Genomic DNA, 24,170 nt, shown 5'->3' with positions numbered 1-24,170 from the left:
TGCCTGATGCTGCATGCCAGAGCCCTTTTACCTGATCAAAGTGGTTATTAGAGTCCCTTGAGATCACTGCTATGTCCTCAGCTGAGTATTTAAACTTGGGCTCTTCTAGCTTAGGGACGTCAACTAACAGAACAGACGTGGACCCATTGGCTGCCGCCCTTGCTTCAGAATCAGCCAAGTTGTTTCCCCTGGTGATGGGGGAATCCCCTTTCTGGTGGCCCAGGCAGTGTATGATACTCACTTTTAGCGGTCTGTGAAGGGCCTCCAGCAGGGCTACGATCTCTGCCTTGTTTTTGATTTCTTTTCCTCCAGAAGTTAGCAGGCCCCACTGTTGATAGATGGCACTGTGCACATGGGCAGTGGCAAAGGCATACATGCTGTCCGTATAGATGTTGATTCTTTTGCCCTCTCCTAGTTCAAGGGCTTTTGTGAGGGTGATGAGTTCTGCCTTCTGAGCAGACGTTCCTGCAGGTAAGACCTGTGCCCATATCAGGTTCTGGCCATCTACTATAGCAGCTCCTGCCTTTCGTACTCCTTCCTCCAGGAAACTACTGCCGTCAGTAAACCAGGTGGCTTCGGCATCTGTCAGAGGCTGATCTGACAAGTCTTTCCACCATCCATGTGCCTCAGCAAGCACTTGTTGGCAGTCATGGATAGGAGGGTCAAGGTCAGGGTCTGGAAGCAACGTGGCTGGATTTAAGCTTGCCGGTGGAACAAAAGTAACCCGGTCTGAATTCAGTAACAGAGTTTGATAGTGAGTCACGTGAGCATTTGTGAGCCAGCGGTCGGGAGGCTGGCGGACAATACTCTCTAAGGCATGAGGTGCCGAGATTACTGAACTCCGTCCCATAGTCAACTTGTCAGCATCTTTTACCAGAACTGCGACTGCCGCTATAATTCTTAGACAAGCTGGCCACCCCGAGGCTCCTGAGTCTAGTTTTTTAGACAGATATGCTACAGGCCTTTTCCAGGGCCCCAGTTTTTGAGTTAGGACCCCCTTTGCAGCCCCCTTATTTTCTGCCACATACAAGTGGAAGAGTTTGGTTACGTCGGGGAGCCCCAGAGCCAGTGCAGACATTAAGGCCATCTTGATGTTGTCAAAAGCCTGTTGTTCTTCCTTTCCCCACTTGAAGGGCTGACTGTTCTTAGTGAGGGGATATAACAGGGCTGCCATCTCAGCAAAACCAGGTATCCATAGGTGGCAGAACCAGCAGTACCTAAAAATTCCCTGACTTGTCTTGGGTTAGCGGGTGTGGAATGTGGAACACTGTCTCTTTTCTGGCCTCAGACAACCATCTTTTCCAATCTTTAAGAAGGTACCCCAGGTAACTGACCTGTCGCTTGCAGATCTGAGCCTTTTTGGCGGAGGCTCAATAGCCCAGTTCTCCCAACTCTGTGAGGAGACGCTTTGTTCCTTCCAGACACAGTTCCTCATCAGTCGCTGCCAGGAGGAGATGGTCTACATACTGCAACAGAGTTACCTGGAGGTTAGAGGCCCGGAACATAGCCAAGTCTTGGTGGAGGGCCTCGTCGAAGATGGTGGGCGAATTTTTGAATCCTTGAGGCAGGCAGGTCCACATAAGTTGCCCTGCTAGGCCAGTCTCTGGATCGTTCCACTCGAAGGCAAAGTAATCTTGACTTTTTACAGTCAGCGGCAAACAGAAGAATGCATCTTTGAGATCCAGTACTGAGTACCAGGTCCTGTCTGGAAGTAAAGAACTTAAAAGATTATAGGGATTAGGGATGGTGGTATGAAGGTCGGCCACACGTTTGTTTACCTCTCGGAGATCTTGGACCGGTCGGTAGTCATTAGTCCCAGGTTTTTGGACCGGCAGCAAGGGCGTGTTCCAGGCCGATTGGCACTTCCGTAGGATCCCCAGCTGGAGCAAACAGGCAATATGGGGTTGGATGCCTTCGTGTGCCTCTCGGGACATTGGGTATTGTCAGACAGCTATAGGACTGGCCTGAGCCTTCAGCTCTATGTGGACGGGGGGCCGGTTTTTAGCCTTCCCTATCCCTGCAGTTTCTGCCCACGCCTGGGGGTAGTTTTCTAACCACCAGTCCATCTGTCCAGTCTCCCGCCCTTGTTTTTCAAACAATTGGTATTCATCTTCCAACCTGAGAGTTAGTACCTGGAGAGGCTTTCCTTGTTGATTTAGCACCCAAGGTCCCTCGGGGTCAAAATGAATTTGAGCATCCATTTTGGTGAGAAGGTCTCTTCCCAGTAGTGGGTAGGGGCACTCAGGGATGACAATGAACGAGTGGGATACCCGGCCCACGCCCAGGTCCACCATTCTTCGGGTAGTCCATGAGTACTGCCTGTACCCTGTAGCCCCTTGTACCCACGACTTCTTTTTGAGAAAGGGTCCATTTGCTCATTGTAACACTGAATTTTCAGCTCCAGTATCTACCACGAACTGAGTAGGCTTCCCCTCCACTTTTAGGGTTACCCTGAGTTCAGGGAGGGGGTCCAAACCCCGTCCCCTCTAATCACTGTCTTCCTGCAGGGCCAAGACTTTGGGGGCCTGAGGCTTTTTCTTTTTCTTGGGGCATTCTCGAACCCAGTGTCCTTTTTCCTTGCAGTACACACATTGGTCCTTTGCCAGGGGTCCCTTCTTGTTGCCTGATACTGTCTTAATAGGCTCCCTAGTTTCCCTGACTACAGTGGCCAGAATTTTGTGAAAATTTCTTTCTTGGCACTTTTCTCTCTTTATTTCCTTTTCTTCCTCTGACTCTCTGTTATGATAAACCTTTTCAGCCACCTGCACTAATTCCCTCAATGACTTATCTTGTAACCCTTCAAGCTTCTGCAGTTTCTTCCTGGTGTCTCTGCTAGACTGGTCAATAAAGGCAACTGTCACAGTAGCTTTGTGCTCCTTACTACTAGGATCATATGGAGTAAACGGACGGAACGCCTCCATGAGTCTCTCCAGAAATGCTGACGGAGACTCATTGGGCCCCTGTATCACCTCTCTTACCTTAGTCAAATTGGTGGGGCATTTTGCCGCCCCTCGGAGACCTGCCATTAGAGCCTGGTGATAGACCTTCAGGTGCTCCCTACCTTCTGCCGAGTTGAAATCCCAGTTTGGTCTGATCAACGGGAATCCTGCATCTATAACATCAGGGAGGAGGGTAGGTCACCCATCGTCTCCTGGAACGTTCTTTCGAGCCTCCAGGAGGATTCGTTGTTTCTCGTCGGTGGTGAACAGGACCTGGAGGAGCTGCTGGCAGTCATCCCAGGTGGGCTGATGAGTAAATAAAAGGGATTCTACAAGGTCAGTGAGACCCTGGGGGTTTTCAGAGAAAGGGTGATTCTGAGATTTCCAATTGTAAAGATCAGAAGAAGAGAAAGGCCAGTACTGTAAGGGCTGGTTGCCCTCTTCATCAGGAGGGCCATAAGCCCGCAGGGGGGAGATAGGAATTGCCTCTGGAGAGGCCACTCATTTACTGCGTGTCCCTTGAGCAGGCCCACTCTTGGGCTCTTGTGGGTCCTCTGGCGGAGCTGACAGGTGGGCTGCCTGTGATCAGAGAGAAGGGGGATAGGGAGGAGGAGGAGGATCAGAAAGAAGCCAGTCCGGGTCGGTGGACGGCAGGACCTCCAGTTTCTTTTCTATTTCTCGAAGAGCAAATACAGCCGACAGACCTGTTAAGGGAACAAAGGGACGGACCCACGGAGGAGGATCTGTGACTAGATCTTCCCAGACAATGATATAAGGTATCTGGTCTGGGTGACTTTCAGAACTGAAAATTTTCCTTTTTACCACTGTGATCAATGGTGGAGAGAAGGAACCTTCAGCGGGCCAGCCGAGTTGGAAAGCTGGCCACTCCAAAGAACACAGTGTGGTCCATTTATTCCTTCTAACCAGACAAACAAATACCAAAAACACTGACGTGCCCCTGCCACGGGCGCCACAACCAGATTATCAGAGAGCTCAGGAGGGGTCTCCTTTTTAGAGATCTCTCGTGGAGCCGAACTTGTTCGTCTCCCACAGAGGAAGGTGGAGCGTCCTCCAGGATTCCTGTGGCCGCGACGTGCAGGTACGTCTATCTGCCGCTATGAACACTACAGACGGATGGCTCTGCTTCGGAGCCTCAGAAAATCTGAAACCAGATCAGTGTCTCTGTCCCAGAGCCACCAAAAAACCCGAAATCAGATTACAGTAAACAACAAAGAAGACTAAGACAGACACAGCAGACAGACAGAGACAACCGCGGTACCTGCTCGAGCAATCCTCCGTTCTCTAGTCTCTGGTCCCGGAGAGAGTGAGCCGTTTCCCAGCCAACGCACCAAAATGTAAGACCCATGCACCCTGCACAAATCCCACACACCGGGATGGCTCACTTCACAAAGACCATGAGACAGAGACCGTTGCAATCAAGCAAGAGGAGTTTTATTCCAGCATGCTGGGGTCACTTAGTCTCCTGGACAGAAGTGACCCCAAGCCTTTAACCCAAGATCTTTTTATACAGTTTTTTTAGACAGACTTTCACAACAGGATGAGTTATGTACTGCTTGCTTGTTATCTGAGACGCCTTTAGATTTATTGGTGGGCTTTAGCGAGCTGGCACCCTGATAAGGAACAGTGCACTTCCCAATCATTTATCTTCCAGGTGGCTTTTAGATAAGGAACTGGTCAGTTCCTGGAACTGGGTGGTGTTTTACTCCCTTCCTGGAATTTTAATGTGGCCGGGCCTACCTTACTTAAAATGGTGTTAGTTATGTTTTCTCATTTTTAGCAAGCATTAAATATAGAAGCAAATTATGCATGTTAAAGTTATATTTTTCTTCTACATATATGTTTTCTTAAAGCAGGACCAAGTCTTAGACAACTTTGGTGATGCCGAGCCAAGCCTTCAGCACAAGGCTTTGCCCAGAGCAAGTCTTTGGAAAATTTTCCTAATATGTTCTGGGGGTGAAAAAAGAGAAGGATCAGTGTCCAGAGTGATTCTGATTCTTTATCACCCAGGCCCCAAGAGGGCCAAGCAAAGCTGAAATGGGATGATGCCAAGGCTGAGAGAGACAGGCCTCAGACATGCCTGAGATGGGCAATGGGCTGGAGCTGACTGTCAGTGGCTGGAGAACCCTGGCCATGAGGAGGCCATGCAAGCCCTGACACAGGTGGGCATTTGGGCTAAGAGATATGTCATCAGAGGTAGCAAGACATGGACATTTCTGCAGCTCCCAGCTCAGGACAGGAAATGTCTTTTAGTTTTCAGTAGCCACAGACATTGGCATAGAGCAGATAAAGTGTCCCTGAAGGCAGTGAAACATGTTAGCATTCTCCTTCCCCACTGGGGGAGCAAAATTTCCAAAGACTCACAACTTGACTATACATCCGAGACTGTAGAGTCTACCTGTAAATTCTAAGGCTTTCAAGTGAAAGCAGGTTGGCAGGTGAGCCAGGTGTGGGGAGTATGGGGCTGAAGTGCAAGACATTTTGCCCTTTTGTGTCTTCTGGTCATTGAAGAAAGGTCCCTCCTTTGATGATAGGTTTTCTTCTGCCTCCCTGAAAGACTTTGAGGGATTTGGGGACTGATCGAGGAAAAAGACATGTTATTGAGGTGGCAGTAGCACACACAAGCTTAATTGAGTTTTCTTTGGACAGGCTTGCTTGAGAGGGGAAGTCACTCACAGCATGAGCCAGTCCAGAGGCTAACAGAGATGAGGGGGCTGCCATCCAGAATAGGAGGACAAGGGAGCTCCTGGGACAGGGGAATCAGGGAGGGGGCTTACACATCTGTCGGGCTAGGGCTCACAGACCCTTCAAATCCCTGGTACAGACTGGGTCACAGACCCCTCATATACAGGTCATGAGCTAGATAATTGGGAAAAGATCCCAGGAGCCATTGATGGAGTCTACATACTTCATTCCTAGGTGAGCTCAGTCCTCAGCAGCTTACAACAATCTTCAGCAGATCCAGCAGCAGCAGTGGTGGCCTCCCAGAGCATCTTGGGGGCCCTGGCAGCAACAGCCTCCAGCAGCAGTAGCGGCCTCCTCGCGTGCCAGCCCATGCTTCCCAGGGCATTGAGGGTGTGAGGGTGGGGAGCCAGGGGCACTGTGGATCAGAGCTGTTTGTCCTTTATGCTTAAGTCCAATAACCCAGGACACCTGGGTGCGAGTCAGACAACCCAGGAACACCTGGACACACATGCGTAATTACAGAAAATAACCAAGGAACACCCATGCACAGTTAACACGTGCACAGTTATCATTTACATCTAGGTTATGCAGCTCAATAGTGGTGCAGAGTCTCTGGGTTCAGAGCTCCCAATAGGCCTGAGCAAATTGAGGCTTATTACTGCAAGGCCCTGTCTTATCCATAGGTAATAGCTGCTGGAAGAGGTTTCACTGGGTATGCAAAGCAGGCAGTCTATGAATGGCTAGAAATTTGCTTGTTTGGGCTGTTTTAAAATAATTTGGATGTGTAAACATTTGACCAGGCCTTTGAGCTAATGAGTCTCGGCCTGCAATAAAGAAATAAACAACCTCAGGGCCAATCCACAGAGGCCAGCTTTAGCTCATTTATGTAATACTCTCTGAGCACCCAGTATCCAGCTACACTGAACTGACAGTCACCAGTCCCCAGACAGACAGCGCCCCTCTTCACCCCTCACATTTCTGTACTGCCCTGCCTTTATTCAGAGTGTTGCTTCAGGGTGTCGTTCTCTTGCTTCTCACATCCCCTGTGGAATTCTAGCCTTTCCTTTACTGAGAGTTCAACTCCAATGTCATCTACTCCTAGTCTCCCCAGATGTCCTGAAGGCTCCCTGCCTCCCCGCTCTTCCTTTCTCTTTTCCATCAGATTAGCTGCGATCTGGCCTGTGTCCACTACTAGACTATGAGAAGTGTGGTGGAAAGGGCCTGCTATGGATTAAGTAGTGACTTCCCAAAATTCATATGCTGAGGTCCTAACTCATTGTGACTATTTGGAGATGGGGCCTTTAGGGAGGTAATTAAGATTTAATGAGGGGCTGGTGTCCTTATAAGAAGAGGAAGAGATACTAGAGCTTGCTCTCTCTGTACACACACAAAGAGGCCACATGAGGACACAGTGAGAAGGAGGGAGAGCCAGGAAGAGAGGCCTCCCCAGAAACCAACCTTGCTGACACCTTAATCTTGGACTTCTAGCCTCCAAGAACTGTGAGAAAATGAATGTCTATTGTTTAAGCCATCCAGTGTGCTTTGTTATTGCAGCCAGAGCAAATACAGAGACCTAGCTCATTTTCCTTTAAATCTCTCATAGCACCTAGATCAGTGCCTGGCACACAGAAACTCCTCAACAAGTGTTTACTGCATTGAGTTTTAATCCCCAAAGGAATGACAGATGAATGATCCTGGTGAGGCCCTGGATCTGGAATCTCTAACAACACCCCCAGCCAACCTTACCCATGTACACAGTAGAAAACAGCCACGGGCTCACGAGCCCTTGCCTACAACTGCAGAATCCAAAAAACTCTGAAACTAGCAAGTTTGATGCCAAACCTCATTTAGCAGCAAAGCTTGACCCAAACAGGAATAAATCTACTAAAATGATCTCACTAGATTTTTACAATAGAATTGTTAATGGTTTTGATTACTGGGCACTTCCCCAGCTCTGGTTGGGGGTATTATAAAATCTATGGCTTAGGAATCATACTAACTTTCCAAAATGCAAAAAATTCAGAATTCCAGTCATCCCAGTTGGCCCCAGGATTTAGATAAAGAATTTAGATAAAGAATTGTGGTCCTGTGATATATAGGGTGTTATTACCAACCCCACAGCTGTCAACTCGAGGAAGACCATGGGAAACACTAATTATTTGGTGTGTAAATAAACTGAAATTGCTATTTGAATAGAATGGGAAATAATCCTAAACTGGGGAGGTGTGTTCTTGAAAATAAAACATGTTTTTTGATATGCATGCTGAAGATGCCAGTGTTATTTTGGAGCAGTTTATTTCATCAGTCTACAAAATGTGCTGAGTACAGTTTTTAAAGATGTAATAAAAAAGTACAATATTACCTTGGAAAATAACTGCAGTGCAGTTTAAAGTCCAATTGGCTTTTTATAAATTGTGCTTAACAGCTGAAGAAATCAATAACAAATGCAATTAAAAGAACATGAAATTATTAACTATGGTTATCAGTATTACCATGAACAATATGAAAAGAATCTGTTTGCTGAATTTACAAAGTATAGTAATTTTTAGCAGAGTTTTTAGTAACTAATACTATCTCAGCTGTGCTCAGCCCTCTGCCAGACCCTATGGGGCATACACAATGAGAATGACATTGTTTCTGCCCTTGAGGAACTTAAAGTCTTGTTGAAGATCAAGACCTAGAGACAAGAAATAATTGAGAGCAATGCAAGGCAACATATAATCAAGAGCGTGGAACAGACTTATTGCTGTGCTAAGAAGTCCCCAGAATTTCCATGTAGCCAGGGTTTAAGGGAGGCATCTGGTTGGAAGACAGGGTAAGCTGCATTTGAGGGGCAGTGCACTGTCTTGTTTGTTTATTTATTTATTTATTTATTTATTTATTTATTTATTTATTTATTTATTTATTCATTCATTCATTCATTCATTCATTCATTCATTCATTCGTTTGTTTGTTTGTTTGTTTGTTTATTAAGATGACTGGAAAGAAGATCATAACCCTTGACTTGGTGTTGTCAGCACCACACTCTCCCAAGTGAGTGAACTGGCCATTCCTATATAGGGATCCGAACCTGTGGCCTTGGTGTTATCAGCACCACACTCTCCCGAGTGAGCCATGAGCCAACCCTGTTTAAACAAGACATGTGGAGGGGCTTGGAGGGGGAGCTTTTGGTGACTTGGTGGAGGGTGGTACTATCCAAGCCTCACTTTGGAGCCACACCAGTGCTTCTTGGGGTTTTTGGATAAAGGAGAGGTTTATTATGGCTGGGGCCATCAAGGAAGGCTTCCAGGAAAAGGTGGCACTTGAGCTACACTTACAGGTTGTATAGACTGTAGATGACCTCGAGAGGGAAGAGGACATTTGGAGTTGAGTCTGTTGGGGGAAGGTAATAGTGAGATGTGGACTTGAATCAGTTGGAGAAGCCATCTCGGGGCAGGAAGTCATAGTATTCTGGGACAGACCAAAAAGACCCATCCTACTGTTGTAGAAATGGACTCAGCAAGGAAGTGTCAAACACTCAGAGGGTTGGAGAGTCGGGAGTTTATTATGCCGGCAGGTCCAGACAGACTAATGCCTGAAAAATCTGGACCCCCAGCTCAGGTCTCACAAGGTTTTTATAAGCGGACTCTTCCAGGGCTTTTTACACATTTTTTTTTCTTTTCTCAGCCTTTCAGTATTCACTAGGCTAGCATGTGTGGTCTGTGCAGATAAACGCTTGCTTACAGAAACCAAAAATACAAGCAGTGATTGATAGCCAGACTAGTGGAGTAAGCAAATATAGTTTCAAGGACAAGATATTATTCCTAGAACAAAGCAGGCTTATGAGAAAATTATTTCAGGCTAGTGGAGCAAGCAAATATAGTTTCAAAGACAAAATGGGCTTATGAGAAAGCTACTTTTGCATTTTTTTCTCAACACTACAAATGAGACCAGACGACCTTACCTCCTTTCTCACTGAGGGCACAGTCTTGACTGTATTGTTTATTATTAGATGTAATCATTTGGACTATTAACTCCAGGAAGAAGATGGTGCACCATTTGTAACAGGCAACAGGGTACTTGCACAGCCTTAATAGCTTTGAGAGTTGGGGCCTGGATGCTTGAATGACTTTCAAGGTGAGTCCAAGGTAAAAGAACGGAGGGCAGCAGGGACAACCCTGCCTTGACTGTTATGAAATTAAATGAGATGATACAGCACAGAGTTAGCACTCAACAAATGCTCTGTGCTATAACTCAACATCAGAAATACTACAGACCATACTACATATCATATCCTTCCAGTGATACTGTGTAACTTCTCAGTTCCTGAAGTGCTCAGTTTCTAGTTAGTTCTGGTCTAAAAGAACAATATGGCTTTCTTTCTTGAGTTTCCTAACATCTTTCTAACACCATTATTATTACTTAACAATTCACATGTGTTTGGTGTTTTACAAGCATGTCTCATTTTACTTGGTCCTTACCACAGCCATGGGCACTAGACAAGGATGATTTTTCTTTTTTTAGTTGAGGGGTAACATATAAACATAAAATGTGTCAAGTACACAGCTCGGTGAAATTTTGCATATGTTTGCTCCTATAAAACCCCACCACATCAAGATATAAAACATTTCCAGTACCCCAGAAGTCATGCCACTAATCATGCCCTGATGTGCATGTGGGTGTGGGCATATGCCTCTCCCTTCATTGGAAACTGAGGCACCTTGCTTTTGCCCCTGTAGGACGCTGGCTTCCCAGTCATTGTCCCCTCAGAAATAACCACTAATCTGACTTCTAACACTATCCATTAGCCTTGCTTGCTCTTGAAGTTCATATAAGTGGAACCATACAGAATGTAGTCTTCTGACTCTAGTTTCTTTCACTCAACATAATGTCTGTGTGATTCATCCACGTTACTGCATGTTTCATTAGTTCATTCTTTGTTATTGCTGTGTGGCCTTTCATTGTATGAACACATCACAATTTATCCATTCTCTTGTAAGCAGGGACTTTTAAACAAAATTTACAAAGCAAGAAATCCAGGGCCAGAATGACAAAGTTCCCAGCCTTTGGTCAGGCAGCTAAGGTCAGGATTTGAACTTAGGTCACCTGGCTTCAAATCCAGCACTTTTTCTAAGGTACCACTTTGAAGCAGTGCTTTTGGAAACTTTTTTTTCAGGTTGCAGAATTTTGAACTACATGACCCTAGTGTCTTAAATCACTTGAAAAGAATAAGTAGTCCAATCAAAAAGTAAAAGCAGGGGCTGGCCAGTTAGCTGAGTTGGTTAGAGTGCAGCCTTATAACACCAAGGTCATGGTTTGGATCCCTGTACTGGCCAGCCACCTAAATAAGAACAGCAAAAGGAACACTGTGCACTTGGTAGGCTTTGAATAAATGCTTAATGATCCTGATCCTTATGGAAGAGAGGAGGTGGAGGAGGAGAGAGGGAGGAGGAAAGGTCAGGGGGTAATTGGATTCAACCCTTTAACTCTCTCTGTTTATAGGTACAGTCCAAGTGGGACAGGGGAGAAGTACCATGGTTCATTACAGAGTGGTCTGTCTGTGGTTGACTGGCCTGGGGTGTGTGTGTGTGTGTGTGTGTGTGTGTGTACTCAGCATGCCACCCATCATGCCCTGATATGCATGAGTGCATATGCCTATCCCTGGGTTTGATCTGCTCCTGCAGGACCCTGGCTTTCAGGGCCTCTCTCTCAGGAACCACTAGCTCTATTTTCAGAGTCTTGCTGCAACCCAGAGAAGTGGCCAGGGTCTGGCACCTGACAGGGGGAGAGATGCTAAAGGCAGTTCAGAGTGATTTGTGGAGGACTGGGAGGGGAAAATAGCCAGACAAGGATTGAGAGCAATTATGCAGAACAACAAATCATTTCATGTTAAATGCTGCAAATAAGATTCCAAGTCTGGGGCCAAGAACTGGAGAAATGTACGTGCAGCAAAAAGGCAATGGAGGAAATCACTCAGATTGAATGTGCTTTCCCAACAACATGGGCTAATGCAGGCGTCTGCACTGTCAGGAAGAGGGGGCTCTTTCACTACTTAGCAGAGAAATTACCTTTCCTTCAAGAGGAGTTGTCCAAGCCACCCCAGTTATAAAGGGGAAAAAAGTCAAGTTTTGTTGCTGTCAGTTCCTGTGTCTGCCTTCGGACCACGCCCCCCCGCCCCCACCCCTTATGATAACTGTCTCTCTTCCCAGTCCTGTACCCTAAAGCTACTCTGGCTGCCCACTCCCCAGTCCCCACTCGCTGGACAAATATCTCTCCTGCCTTTTTCTCCCTCAAGGACACATGGCTGCTCCCCCTTCATCCACCCACAGCCAGTTCTCACATCTCTCTTTTCTGACCCTCACTAGAAAATGTTCAGGCAAACTAATCTCTGATGTTGCTGTGAGCCATGTTTGGGCCAGTACCTCCATGAACAATGCCTCTATGGATTTAGGGCTTTGTGCCACTAGGAGACTCCTGCAGATGAACATTTAGGTGGTTTCCAATCCTTTGTTATTCCAAATCATGCTGCTGTGAATAAACTCACACATTTGTCTGTATACATTTATGAGTATATTGGGAAAGTAAATTCCTAAAGTGGAACTTCTGAGTCAAAGGGAATGTGCATTTCAACGTCTGATAATTATTGCCAAACACTCTGCAATATCCCAGTCCACATTACCGATGACTTCAGAAGAGAAGGGGCTGACCCATGGCTCCAGGACAACCTGAGCCTGTCATATCTCTTCAAGTTTTTTTGTGTAGGCTTCAAATTACATCTTAAATATCAGAATATTTGTTGACACATCTTGAGGGAATTAAAAGACACAAAACATCATCAAACAAGTCAGTGGTGATTACAGCACAACTATTACTGTGGCATCACAATGTTTCACTGTGTCTGTAAAAGCACACGGGTTAGCACATTCTTCCCCGGACCACCAGGATATGGGTAGAGTGCTTGATCGCATGACCCACACTCTCAACCTGGAATGTTCTAGCAAATATGTTACCCCATTTCTTACCTCCCAGTCAAAGCAAGTGGCATCCTGTTCATACAAGTGTGTATCTTCAGGGGTAGCAAAAATAAGTTTTACATTGTATTGCAATTTGGCAGTGCAGTAGTGACAGTTCACAGTGCTGCCCAGTGTGCCAGGGACACTGATTAAGAGCCAAGCAGATCCCCCAGGGGAGAGCAGGAGGTTCGAGAAGTTCCCAGCAGTGGTTAACAGTCTGACAGGTGTGCAAATCACAGCATTGGAAATCTGGAAGCAAGGTATAGTCAGGTCCAGGCATCAAGGAGAATTTGCTGCAAATGTTGGGACAAAGTAATGAAATCTGGTCTTACAGATGGGATCACAGAGCCAGGAAAGACTGAGATGAGTAAGGCTGAGTCTGGTCCCAGGGAAACCTGGATATGACATAGGGCATTAGATAAAGATGAAGACACTAAGGACTGGAGAAAGATTCAGCGGCTATGGCCAGCCTGACAGAGGCTTGGTTGTAAGGAATGAAGCAGGATTCCTTTACTGGAATTAGCGTCAAGCTCGAAAGAAGATGAGCATCAAGACCCAGCTGGACCACTCGCTGAGTTCACCCTTGAAACTGGCTGCAGCTCCCGGGCTGGGCTTGCCTATGGGTGGTTCCTGAGGTTGGGGAGCGGGGAACCAGGAGCTGGACAGTCACTTCCCCAACCACTTGTGGGATAAACTTTCAGGCCCGCTCCAGCAGGAATGGCATAATGCTCGAGTCCAAAGACAACGAATGAGTATGAGAATTTTAGAGCCTAATTTATGGTGTAACATGTTGAAATTGAAATAGACCATAAACTTTCAGCTAGAGCATAAGAATGAAATTCTAAAATGATATGCCTCTCCACACTCCAAGGCTCCCAAGCCTGGGGATGTAAACATTAATGGAGGTGCCAGTGGGTGGCTGCTCACAGATGGCCCTGGAGGGGAGGAACCGCCTCGCCCCGCACAGGCTCCCGCAGGACCAGGCAGGCTGCAGCGCTATTATTTGCTTTTCCTCACGAGCCTGGGAGCTCCTTGCAGTAGGCAGCCTATCACTTTTTGTCTCCAGTGCTTAGCAAATGCCTGGCTCTGTAAATGTTTGTCGAATAAGTGGTTGAGAGAAGGAAGGAAGACTTTGTGTCTTATAAACAATAGCAGCTCCAGCCACATGTCTTTGTCCTGGTGGGACAGAACTACCACTGGACAAGAACACCCTCAGAAATCACCTGTTATGACCTGAATTGTGTCTCTCCAAAAAGATATGTTGAAGTTCAAACCCCCAGTCCCTCAGAATGTGACCTTATTTGGACATAGGGTCATTACAGATATAGTTAACATGAGGTCATACTAGAGGAGGGTGGGCTCTTAATCCAGTATGACTGGTGTCCTTATAAAGAGGAGAGACAGACACAGGTGCTCAAGGGGTGAACAACAGAGGCAGAGATTGAAACCACAAGCATTGCTGGCAACCACTAGAAGCTGGACGAGGCAGGGAATGATTCTTTCTACATGTTTCAGAGGGAGCGCGGCCCTGCCAACACCTTGATTTTGGACTTGTAGCCCCCAGCACAGTGAACAAATACGTTTTTGTAGTTTTAAGGCATGCAGTTTGTAGTTCTTTGTTGTGGCAGCCCTGGCAAACCAACATATCCCCCAAATCACCCTTCCTACTAGAAAGAACCAGGCTTAAGTTGAGGAAGACCCCCCAAATTATTATTATTATTATTATTTTTTTTTTTAAAGATAACCAGTAAGGGGATCTTAACCCTTGACTTGGTGTTGTCAGCACCATGCTCACCCAGTGAGCCAACCGGCTATCCCTATATGGGATCTGAACCCATGGCCTTAGTGTTATCAGCACTGCACTCTCCCACGTGAGCTACGGGCCGGCCCCGACCCCCCAAATTAGAGAATAAAAAAGCTTACATTTTTGCAAGGGGAAGGAGAAAATAACCAGATACATATATCATATGCTAGATGGAGTTGATGGCATAGAGGAAAATAAAGGAGACAGGGCTATGGAGTGCCAAGGGGATGAACAATTTTATCTATCTATCTATCTATCTATCTATCTATCTATCTATCTATCTATCTATCTATCTATTTATTATTCATTCATTCATTCATTCATTCATTTAAAAAGATGACCGGTAAGGGGATCTTAACCCTTGACTTGGTGTTGTCAGCACCACACTCTCCCAAGTGAGCCACAGGCCAGCCCTGGGATGTGCAATTTTAAATGAGGCAGGCAGGGAAGGCGTCATTGGCAAGATCCTTGCAGAGGAGAGAGGATGGAAACCTGGAGACAGCAGGGGCAGAGGCACTGAAGCGAACCGACCACGAAGTGTCCAAGGAACAGCAAGGTGGCCGGGGGCCTGGAGGGGAGGGGACAAGGAGGGAGAGTAGGAGCTGAGGCCACTACAAGGACTGTGGCTTGTACCCTGAATGAGCTGGAAGCCCTCAGAGGGTTTGTGTCTGGGGAGATTCAGGAAGCAAGAAGGAGAAGCCTTGGCCTACAAAATGTTTGTAGTTAGGAAGTGCTCAGAGGCTGGAGGCAGGAGGCCATAGGACAAGGGTGTGGGTCACACTGAGGAACACTCAACCTGGGGAGAATGGAGAGTTGTGACTAGGCCAGGACAAGAAAGCCACACGATACTAAGAAGCACAGGCATTCAAATGAAAATGTTAACGTCTGATAACTCTGTTCATGTGTTTTCCCTTTAGGTGTGTTCATATTCTAGTAATGGATACCAAGAAATAGAAATCAACACCGAAAAAGAATCATTTTCCCAGGACAGACCAGAGCCACAGGCCAAGGTGTCTTTGCATAAGCTCCAAGGCAGTGCTAAATGGGTGTTTTCTGCAAGGCTGGAGAGTTTAAATGTAGCTAATTTGACTTATGCAAAGTTTGAACATGCGAGGCATTTTTGGCACTTTGACATGAGTGCAACTTGACTGCACTCTGTAAAAACTCTTGTTAAATCAGTAAAATTGGAGAGAGCTAGAGGCTTCCTTCAGCTTTCATATTGTATCTGGACTTGTCTCTGTGTGTCCTTTTAGCCTTTGGATCCCTAGCCACAGAGGCCAGCTTGTCAATAAAATACAGGAGAAAAAAACCTCACCTGTGTGACTGCTCTGTGTCTGTAACTGTATAGGGGTTTCAGTACCCAGGCAGGGATTCAACACAACTAACATTTACAGAGCATCAGTCAGGGGAGAGACACCCTCTTCCAGTCTGGGAGTTCAGCAGTGACCAAGGCAGACAAAGGCTCTCCTTTCACAGAGCTTATGTTTTAGTTGGGTGGAAGGGGTAGACAGGAAATAACAAGATATAAACAAGGTCATTGCAGAATGTGAAGTGATACAATGAAAGAGAAATGGAGAGGATACAGTAATAGAGAGGGTGATCAGAGAAGGCCTTTCTGATTTCGTGCTATGCTGATTAGGCTAGAAAATTGAGAAGGCACAGCCTTGAAGTTCACAAGGCTAGGATTAAGGAAAGATAAGAAAAGTGCTAGCTGGGAGCAAGATTTAAGGGGCATCAAAAACTCAGTCATTAAGACAAATAATGTTTTTCAAAATAAAATTAATGCAAAAGATCCATGAGGAATAAAATATCAGTTTGAAATAAAGAGTATCTGACAGTGCTGTCCAGAACAACGTCAGAGCCTGAGGCCAAAAGAAAAATGTATATTCCTACAGACATGTTTCCTTAGTGGTCAGCTTTTTCCAGAAGTAGATTTGTGAAAATATCATTGATGAGTTTGCCTCATTAAAGCTGATAAAGTTATACCAAATTCTGGTTATGGTATTATACAATAAAGGGTTAACTCAGCAGGCTTGAAGTGTTCAAATCCTGTGCATTCAAACGAAGGACTGACCCTTGAGGCCCCTGGGAGATAACCTATGAGCCCTTGGAATCCTGCCTGATATAAGTGTCTTTGCATACTTAGGGCTATACCAGATAGTTTAGACTGACAATGTGATTTTTGGTCAATGCCTGTTTTTGTTCACCTGGGGCCCAGGGCCACTTGTACCAGTTTCACCTCTGGGGATGGGATGAATGGTGATTAGTGATGAGCCCCAGTAAAAATCCTGGAGGCTTGGGTGAGTGCCCCTGCTTGGCAATACTTTGTAAAGTTTGTCAAACATCATTGCTCAGAGAAGGAAACATTCTCTCTACAACTCCACTGATTAAGGACACTCGAAGCTTGCTCCTGTTCTCTCTTGGAATCTGCCTTGTGCATCTTTTTCTTTTGCTGATTGTAATCTGTATCCTTTTATTGTAATAAACCCAAACCATGAATATAACAGCTTTTCTGAGTTCTGTTAATCCTTCTAGCAAATCCTTAAACCTAAGGGTGGTTTTTGGGATGCCCCCATCACAAGTATAAATAAAATATTTAAACAAAATAGTGTGATGAGTTTTAACAACCTACTTTACAATTTTTCAATATTTTTCAACTCCTTTAAGGTCCTGGGAAAAGTTAACCTTTAAAAAATACATAAATACAAGTATATAGGGGCACACATTTTCACTTTTGCCTCAGGCTCCTTCATGGCTCAGGATAGCACTCCTGAATCCTGTCTTCATTTAAATTTTTGATGTTTTGTTCATCATGGACCTGTTGCATAATTCTTATTTTTATTTTTTTACTATTGCAATAAATTATTGTCCTGATATCTTGAATACTGAGTTTTTTAGGTCTGAGGTGAATGCCTCACCCCCACTTTGTCAGAGGAAGAGCCCTCCAGGGGAGGGGCCAGCAAGGTCAAGTATGCTGAGCTGAGAAGCAGCTCAGCATGTCTGAGGAACAGACAGAAGGGTTTGAGGTTGGAATGTGTAGTAAGAAGAGAGAAGAGCAGGAGGAGATGAGAATAGATGGAAGAGGAGAGACCAGTCTGGGGCTGTTAGTGGTCCAGCAGGAAATGGCTGGGGCTTGTTGAGGGTGGTGGCAGTGGAGATGGAGAGGGAGGTGACAGATTTGGGGTGTGCTTTGGAGACTGAGCTATTAGGTCTTGCTGATGGATTAGAACTGAGAACTGAGGGACAAGGAGGAATCAAGGATGACATCTAGGTTTTTGGCTTAATGGTAGATGGTGATGCCAAATATCAATAGGGGTGAGACGGGGAAGAACACGCATGCAGGGTGAAAATCAAGACTTTTATTTTGGGCATGTTAAGTCAGAGATACCCTTAGTCATACATGTGGGAAAGTCAGGTAGGCAACTGGATGTTTGCTTGGCCCCAGAAAGACATTTCATTTATCTCTAAATCTCTAGTATCTTGTAGAATGCCTAAAACATGGTGGATGTTTAATAAATAATGTTTGGATTAATATTTGTTTAAGAGAATCGGAAATATACAAAACTCTGAGTTAGAAAATAATTTAGGTTTATATACCACATTTAGGTTCTTTTTGGTAGATAACAATTAGTTGCCCAAGAAGCTTGAGGTGGGGTCTACAGATTATAAAGGAAGCAGTTCAGGTCCACATTCTGCCACCTATACAGACACTTCTTAAACAAACCTTATTGGCTAGTAGGTACAGAAGGGTCGTTCAACTGGCTTTGTCAGCATGCTGGAGTCCCAGCACTCTCACCTTTCAGGGGCTCTAATCACATCTATAAGGCAGGGCCAGTCAAGGATCACCTGTATGAAAGATTCATTCATTGAAGCAATTCAGAGGCAGGATTTCATGCTTCTCATCAGCATTATACAGTCAGAAATCCTCCTCAGACATTGGCTGGACACAGGGCCAGACTGGATCCAACCTCGGGCATCCTCCCTAATGATGCAGGTCACACGGCACTTTGGATTCTTGTTCTGGCAAGAGTGGGGAATGTCTCTAGCCAGCCCCCAAAACTTGAATACCTCTAATTTATCCAAAGACAGCCTACTTCTAACATTCATCCTGCTATTTCACAAGTCACCAGTTTCACCAGTAAAAACTTGTTTTGACATTCAGTATGAGAATTAGCCAAGACTTGGTGATTGATTGAGACATGATAGCAGAAGGACTTCTAGTGGCTACATCTAGAGTGTGGCCTTTCCTGATATGCCAGCTGACCACACTGGAATGTAAATTCTTGAGAGCATGTTATCTGGCCAGCCCTGGAATTAGAGCTGAAACTAACTGAGGGTACTGAAATATTTTAAAGTATATTACAGACATTGTAAATCTCAGGTACCAAATAGAATAAAAACATAAGTCCACAAAGTGTGGGAAGGCCTCATGGAAAAGGTGGGATATGAAGGTAGGCCCTAAAGCGGAGGTTCTTGACCTCGGCTCTGCTTTAGAATCACTTGAGGCATGTTTAAAGACCACACCCCAGGCAATTAAGCAGGAGCCTGTGGGGTGAACCTTTCTGAAGTAAGTCCCAGGTGATTGCAATATGTAGCCAAGATCAAGAATCACTGTCCTAGAGGAAGGGTAGGATTTGGAAACAGCATATTTCAGGCAGATTATATTAATGTATAGTAATCAATTATGTAGTTAATACAAGCCCTGAGACCCATCCTCAGCCCAGCCCCTGGCTCTGATGTCTTCTCACTTCATCTCAAGACATGAGAAAATCTCACCTGAAATCAGGTAGAAACCTGGGCCTCACAACAAGATCTTTGTTTAATGTTTTCATTTTGATTTTTTAACAGGTGATATGGGGTGAAGGGTAAGCTTTCAGAGTAAGACAGGTAGGGAGAGACTGTGAGTGAAATTCTGTGCTACTCAAGCAGGTCTCACGAGCTCCTATCAACTTCCTAGTTCTTCCCAGAAATGCCCAGGCCAAGAGCAGCAATGCCTCAAACCAGCTGTGTGGCTCTGGGTAGTTCCTGCCTCCTCTCTGAGCCTCAGTTTTCTCATCTGTAAAATGAGAGGGTTGGACATTGATTTCTTTGTGGATCTCCCAGTTATGAGTTTCAAAGATCAGGGAATGATGGAATGTTGAAAATGAGACAAAAACCAAAAATAAAACTAGCTGTTGAAAAGCATCCAGAAGAGGGCGCCAAATGCTAGAGATGAAATATACTGTGGCCTTTGCTATCCAGTGGAAAAGAATCCTGTAGCTACTTGCATGACAGCAAGTGATGGTGGGGGGGGGGGGGGGTGGCAGTTTGTTTGTTGGATGACTAGAGACTCAGAATTACTTTAGTGGGGATGTGTAGACTGCGGGCATGAAGGCTGTGACATCTGCATTTCCTCCAATCCAAGCCATCTCATTTTTCTCCTCCTTTCTCTCCAACCAAGCCCCAATAGGTCCACGATTCCATTCTGGGGCGTCCCTACGGTTATACTATAGCCTTTGTGCCTTGTGAACAGCCTCTATAAACAGATTTTAGAGGTTCTGGGGAAGTGTAAATTACATCTTTTTCCTCCCTCTTTCCCCAAGAAATGAGAAAAACCAACCCCACCACCCTATGCACCGGTGTCGGGACACCTAGTAGAAAACAAAGCCTCTCGCTGCATTTAGGATTAAAGACAAGTTTGATGCGAAACCCCCTAAAGGGAACACATGACTTACAATCTCACTGAGTTGTAAAGGACTGATATCAGCACTTCCCAGGGAGCAAGCTTTGAGATGGGGGTTTTCTTCCCTTGAGGTCATCAATCCAGCATTTGGGACAACAGCTCCAAACTTTCTCTGGTTTCATAAACCAGGTATATGGAGGGCAGCCACCAGGGTACAACCACTGGCTGCCAGCAGTGGTACAGCCCACCCTCCCATCCAGCAGTAGAATCCACAGCATCTTTGACGGTGGTAATCCAGTCTCTGCTTGAATTCCTCCATGGACAGCAAGCTCGCTTCTTCACGAGCTGCCTGCCCCTCTCTTGAACAGCTTTTCTTATGTGAATGTTGTACTTACTCCCCACGGTTGTCCAGTCTCTGTCACCCTGAAACTTCCTCCCTGGGGTCTGGGCCTGGCCTCTATTGAGCCGAACCAGCCTAATCTCTCTTTCACATGACAGATTTCCAAGTATTTGAAAACACTTACGATGCCCCCCATCTCCTTTGTTGGGAGCTCCCAGCCCTCACCATTCCTTCGTCCCCAGCATCTTTCCCAAATCCAACTACTCCAGTTATCTTCAACCATCCTCTCACATTAGGGCTTCTACGCCCCTCGCTACCTGCTTCTCCCTACGGAAGAGAGCTGGTGCAGAAGTCCAGGTCAGGGTCAGGGTCAAAGTCTCCCCCACACAAATAAGAACTTAAGTCATGGCTTAAACCCTTGCAGGCTGAGAGCCAACTTAGAGCAGATGACATGAAAGTCTGCATTGCACCGAGGGATGCTTGAAGAGGACAGCAGAATAAACCGGTCTGCTGAATGTGTTCTACATTACCGAGGTTGTTAACACCATTTTAAACCCAGAATTCCTAAGGAAGTCCTAATCTGGGGAGTTGTGGGAACAGCTGTCCTCTACCCCCTGGCTTCAGACTCTTGCTCTCAAACTCTCAAAAGGAATTTCGAAAAATCATGTGTCTCACTACATTTTTAAGTTAATAACTAGGATTTTTAAATAAGCTTCAGTAGTTGCAAAAGTTGTAATTTCTGGTGTATAGATACAGTCACTTAAAACAGAACTGTTATATCACTGTTTTAAATGAAGCCATTGGACTCTGCCCCAGCAATTTGATGCCCTCCACTGCCCATTTTAAAAAGCGCAAACACATTCTTTAAATCATATTGTTTTTCCTTGAGCCTGAAATTCCATTTCACATTTCTGACTAATTTTGTCCTACATTTTTTATGCTAGAAACCCCTTTAATAACCAGTCTATAATACTTATCTACAACAAAAATATGTATATAAATTAATATATATATATATATATACACACACATATATTTTTTTTTTGAAAGATGACCGGTAAGGGGATCTTAACCCTTGACTTGGTGTTTGTTGTCAGCACCACGCTCTCCCAATTGAGCTAACCGGCCCTCCCTATAGAGGGATCCGAACCTGTGGCCTTGGTGTTATCAGCACCGCACTCTCCCCAGTGAGCCACAAGCTGGTCCTATAAATTAATATATTTTAAAAATTTCTGGGCCGACCCTGTGGCTCACTCGGGAGAGTGCAGTACTGGGAGCGCAGTAGCGCTCCCGCTGTGGGTTCGGATCCTATATAGGGATGGCCGGTGCGCTCACTGGCTGAGTGCGGTGCGGATGACGCCAAGCCAAGGGTTGCGATCCCCTTACCAGTCACAAAAATAAGACAAAAAAAAAAAAATTCCAGTGGTGCAAGTATTAAAATTACTCTAAACTGAACTATCATCACAAATGGTATTATTGCACAACTTCAGAATTCTATTTTTGTTATAGACATAAGCACTGAGAAATCTTTTTTACACAAATAGATGGGAAGGGAAGTTTTGTTAGAACAGCGTCCCTCAAATCTATGAATTCCTTCTGAGTTGCCAAAAATCATATAGTGATCCATCAAAAGATTAGTTTTCACAGTCTATCAGCTGACCACTGGATTAGGTCCTCCTTCAATTTTGTTGACAGAACAGAATTGAAAACCACCTGTGAAAGAATCTGTGGCCCCTTCTTGAGAGTCACTGGCTTTCTCAATACAAGATTTCTAACTGTTCTTTTGTTTGGTGTCCTAGAGACTTTGACTCCCCGGGCAAAGCACCACCCTACACTTCCTAAGGATAGGAAGTGTGCCTTTCTTTTGCGAAGTGAGAGAACCAGAAGTGAGGAAGGAGACTTGAGAATGAGCCTCCCCTAACTGCAGGCCTATTTTTTTTTTTGGCAAATCAGTGTTTAGGAAGGAATACATATGGTGACTTAGGATCTGGAAATTGATCCTTTAAAGCAAAGTATGGGATAACAACTTCTTGAAAAGTCTTGATGTACATCAGGGGACCACAAACCCCAGTTTGAAGATGACCACTTTAGCAGGTAGGAGCACCTGGGAAACCAACGTCCCCTGATGGAGAGGAGAGAGATTGCTAGGATGAGGTTCTTACCAGGAAGTCAGTCATCACAGAACATGCTTATGTTTGTTTGTTTTGTTTTGTTTTGTTTTGTTTGGTGGCTGACTGGTATGGGGAGCCAAATCTTTGACCTTGCACAGAACATGTTTTGTATGTGATTGTTAGTCATCTATTGCTGCATAACAAATTACTCTCAAACTTAGTGGTTTAAGACAACACATTTATTATCTTACAGTTTCTGTGGGTCACAGAATTTATCTCAAAATTTCTTTAATTTAGACACAGCTTTGCTGGATCCTCTGCTTCAGAGTATATCACATCATTGCAGTCAAAGTATCAGCAGGGTCTGTGGTGTCATCTGAAGGCTCATCAAGGGAAAAATCTGCTTCTGAGCTTGCTCATACAGTTGTTGGGAGAATTCAGTTCCTCAAGGGTTGTTGGACTGAGGCCACCATTATTTCCTTGCCACATGGGCCTCTCCACGTGCATCCTCATCAAAGCAAGCATATGAGAAGAGCCAGAGAGAGTTCCAGCAAGACAGAGGTTGCAGTCTTTTATAACCTAATCATTGAAGTGACATTCCATCACCTTTGCTGTATTTTATCTTTAGAAGCAAATCACTAGGTCCAGCCCACACACAAAGGGAAGAGATTACATAAGGGTAGAATACTAGGAGGTGAGGATCATTGGGAGCCATGTTAGAAGCAGCCTACCAGAGTGATTTAATGACCACCTGTTAGAGAACACGGTTTCAACCATATTTCCACTTCTTCGATACACTCCATAAGACTCAATACTCAAAATCTGTGTGAGAGATAATGAATTGCAAGCTGGCCTAGGACCTCTAAAAGCTCGATGACAGTGCCCAATGCCTCACAGGACAGTGAGGTTTCATTCCCAGAGGCTGGGTGGTTGTACATTTGGGAGACTAAGCATTCCTGAATTGGACATTGGACTAGATGACCTCCACCCAAAAAACTATGATCCTGGGCTAGTGAGTCTATGCCCAGGTTTCAGTGTGAGGACAAATCCATTTTCTACCTGCCTTTCTTTCATGTAGGTAAAGTTGTTCCCTTTCCACTTTCAGGGAGTTCATATTGCAACTGTTAATATACTTTGTGGCTTCTCATTCAGATCCAGAATTCATTTTATTCACCCCCTTACCATGGTTTAGGAGGCCAGACCTTGGGAGAAATCCTGATATAATCCAAGACAAGTTTTCTGGAAGAGACAGAATTTGGAGTATGAGAGAAAAGAGTATAACAGATTATATTATTGTTGAAAATATTTGCTGTCCTGTTCTGGATTGCTCCTCCAGTCAGTGCCCTGCCCTTACTGGAGGAACATTACACATCCCCACCCTGATGGATTCATATATAATAGCCCTGTGACTTGGTTCAGCCCATGAAATGTGAGTGCATCCCTCTCAGAAGTGAAATGTGAACAGGTCCTCAAGCAGGTGGGGTGGAGTTTGCTCTCTTTTCCCTCTGCCACACACTGGTAATCTTCTAGATAGATGCCCAGAGGAAAGACCATGGACAGCAGAGCTCCATCCAGCTCTCGTGACAGGTGTGTAATGTGAGCAAGAAAAACAGTTTTTA

Source organism: Cynocephalus volans, chromosome 13 (assembly GCF_027409185.1).
Source record: "Cynocephalus volans isolate mCynVol1 chromosome 13, mCynVol1.pri, whole genome shotgun sequence".
NCBI classification, from domain to species: Eukaryota; Metazoa; Chordata; class Mammalia; order Dermoptera; family Cynocephalidae; genus Cynocephalus; species Cynocephalus volans.
This window is presented reverse-complemented; position numbering follows the sequence as displayed.